Source organism: Sinocyclocheilus rhinocerous, unplaced genomic scaffold (assembly GCF_001515625.1).
Source record: "Sinocyclocheilus rhinocerous isolate Xijiao unplaced genomic scaffold, SAMN03320098_v1.1 scaffold6109, whole genome shotgun sequence".
Classification (NCBI taxonomy): Eukaryota; Metazoa; Chordata; class Actinopteri; order Cypriniformes; family Cyprinidae; genus Sinocyclocheilus; species Sinocyclocheilus rhinocerous.
Genome location: NW_015652272.1, coordinates 76,636 through 80,279, shown reverse-complemented (window position 1 = coordinate 80,279; position 3,644 = coordinate 76,636). Strand labels below are relative to the sequence as shown.

Below are 3,644 nucleotides of genomic sequence, written 5' to 3'. Positions count from 1 at the left end.
AAAAGTAACTAAGTAACGTAATTAGTTACTTTTTTAGGGAGTAACGCAATATTGTAATGCCTTACTTTTAAAAGTAACTTTCCCCAACACTGCTTACAAATGAGGAGATCAATAGAAGCAATCAAAACCAACAAAAGAGCAATGATATGCAAGTGCTATAACAAGTCTCAGTTAGCTTAACGCAGAACACATAGCAAGGTTTTTTTTAAACATATAATAAATAAAAAGAAAACAGATAGAATAGAAAAAGAATAGAACAAGCTAGTGTTAGAGGCCTTTTTTAAATTATTTAAATTATTTTATTATTATCTTATTCTTGTTTTGGAAGCAAAATCTCAATCTTGAGCAGTGCATGACAAAGCAATGTTTTTGCCTGTACTGTCTCAGTAAAGATGTCTTACTCGAGTCTCAGTTTGCTTCACTGACCTTATGACAGCTTTGACTTCACACCGAGCACAGAAGCTGTCTCTATCGGTGTGTGTTTGGCAGGAAGTGGCAGCTCACTTCCTGCTAGCTGGCCTGTGGCCTGTGCTGACTGGTCAACTCCTCCGACTTGCGTCTCCATGAGAGAGCTGTCAGACGCCAGCAAATGTGCAGATGTCAGATGACACTAATCTACATCAACACGTGCCACAGGCTGTTAGCCGTGTTGTGAAATAATCAGTCTTAAGGTGCGTCTCAAATTGCGTACTTGTGCACTATTCTATGACGTTTTGTAGTATAAATAGTGCGAGTAGTGCGTTCACACTGAAAATTCCAAAAAGAAAAAGTGCACTTTAAATACCCGGATGATGCACTTAAATAACCGAAAAAATGAAGTGTGGAATGTTGGACACTTCATGCACTCAACTGTCACAGCTTTAATTACGTACCGAAGGGGGAGGAGCTATGAGTCTCCGATTATGAATGACAAAATAACCTTATATAATTCATACTCTACATGATTGAGTACATAGTGCATAGGTACATAGTGTATGAGTGCATAGTGTATAGTGCGTCATTTGGGACGCAGCTTTACTCATCCTTTCATACAGCCGCTGTTAGTACTAAATTAACACCATTATTGATTTGTTGCCAGAGATTTTTGCGTGTTTTAGGGTTTATCAAGTTAAATAAGGCAGAAATGAGTTTTATTGCTTTTTAAAGCAGTTATTGCTCTTTACACTTCATGGTAACTTTCATTAATGCATCACTGAAATTTTTTTTATTGAATTGGATCATAATGTGCATTCGAGTAGTTTCATATTTATTTGTAAATTAGATTGATGTTTTGGGTCATTATTTTTTTTTAAAGAAAATAATACTTTTATGCACCAAGGACGCATTAAATTGCTCAAAAGTGCCAGTAAATACATTTATAATGTTACAAAAAAATTTATTTTTCAGATAAATGCTGTTCTTTTGAACTTTCTATTCATCTGTGAATCCTGATACATATATTGGGCAGCACAACTGTTTTCAACATTGATAATAATCAGAAATGTTTCTTGAGCAGCAAATCAGTATATTAGAATGATTTCTGAAGATCATGTGACACTGAAGACTGCAGTAATGATGCTGAAAATTCAGCTTTGATCACAGGAATAAATTACATTTTAATAGATATTCACATAGAAAACAGCTGTTTTAAATAATAATAATATTTCAATTTTTTACTGTATTTTTTATCAAATAAATGCAGCCTTGATGAGCAGAAGAAACTTCTGAATCTTAGTGTGCATATGTTTAAATGTACTAATATTAAGCATTATATAGAATTTTAATGTATCAATGAAGGTTATTAAATACATGAAAGACTTTCATAATCCCTTTTACTTGTAATCTTTATCGCAACTTGACATAAAACTATAAAGCATGACCTTTTATATATTAGCAATTGATTAGGTAGTGAAGAGTGTCTCTAGGATAAAATATTACATTATTTACATTATTTATAATAACATGCACCGATGAATCATACACAATAAGACCAGGAAGACGTCAATTGGTTTCGTGTTGACTCTGTGCATTACCAGTTCTGTCTTTGTGAGATTATGCATGACACAGAAAACAGTAAATGCCAGAGCGAAAAATATATTCCTGCTGCATAATATTATATAAGACTGTGCACTTCCTTAAAGATCAGAGTCCTGCGTGTGTGACTCACAGAGAGGGGCTAATGTCAGAGCTCTGTCTTACAGCCGGGTGCCAGGTGTGCGCAGACCGGCTGGTATTTTAGTGGCATTTACCAGCAGCTTCAGCAGGCAGCTGTTCTTTCAGACGTGCACTTGAATGATTACACATGAAAACAGAAAGTAAGCAGAAAATGAGAAACAGCACAGTCTGCAAAAAGCAGCGGTGAGTCCGGTGGACGCAGATGTTCGGCTGGACATCGGTGCATGTATGTGCAGTAGAGTAGAACCGCTCAGACAAACAGTCTGGATGCTTAATAAAGAGGAAATAGATCATCCAAGAATGAAAATTCATCATTTACTCATCCTAATAGTGGTCCAAACCAGGGTTACTAACATAAAAAACAACTGCAATAAAATTAACAATTAAAAAATGTATCTTATTTTATTTCAGCTAGTTGCCAAGGCAACATTTCTCATTTTCATTTAGTTTAACTAGATGTACTAAAATAACTAAAATTAATAAAAACTCTACATAGTCACATTAAAAAGACTAGTAAAATGGCAAAAGAAAGGAGCTAAAACTACTAAAACTATAGTTAAAATGAGAGTGGAAAATATAAAAATAAAATGAATTCAAAATATTAATACAAACTATAATAGTATTTCAATTATATTCATATATATTCAATTATAATGTACCAAAATAACACCAGGGTTATTATAGTTAACTGAAATTAAAACCATAAAACCATAAAAATGTTACTTAAGATAAATAAATGTTAACTGAAATAAAATATAAAAAATTTTTTTTTTTAAATAGTAAAAATGGCAAAAAAAAAAAAAAAAAAAAAAATTTTTTTTTTTAAAAAAAAAAAAAGGAAAAAAAAAAAAAAAAAAAAAACTACAACTACATTACTAAAACTTTAACTAGAATTAAAATAAAAATGGAAGATATAAAAATAAAAGCAAATTTAAAATATTAATACAAATATAATAGTATCTCAGTTATACTGTACTAAAATAACAATGATCCAAACGAGGGTTATTATAGTTAACCAACAGAAAACAACATTTTCATTACTTCATTACTTTAAATAAATAAATGTTTATTGAAATAAAATTAAAAATACGATATTTTTTATTTAACTTTTTCATCTAATTTTCTGATGCAACATTTCTCATTTTGATTTAGTTATACATGATGTACTTAAATAACTAAAACTAAAATTGAAATAAAAATCAACAAAAAAACTGTAGACATACTAAAACTTTAACTAAAATAAAAACATTTGTATTTTCCATTTTCATTTTAAATGTAGTTAAAGTTTTAGTTTTTTTTTTGGCGGTTTTGTCATTTTTGTTATTTATTAATTAATTTTTATTTAAATTATTTAAATAAATTTATTTAAATTATTTTTTTTAAATGTCTATAGTTTTTTGTGTGTTTTTTAAAAAAAAATTTTGTTTGTTTTAGTTATTTTAGTAGATCAAGTTCAACTAAATTAAAATGATGCTTTGGCAATTAACTGA

At 30.0% G+C, this 3,644-nt stretch overlaps 1 protein-coding gene across 1 annotated transcript in view; it reads left to right on the top strand.

The window, feature by feature from the left end:
• Window positions 1-3,644, top strand: part of scn5lab (sodium channel, voltage gated, type V-like, alpha b) — a 132,606-nt gene that overhangs the window by 103,591 nt on the left and 25,371 nt on the right. The gene's annotated exons all lie outside the window — the stretch shown is intronic.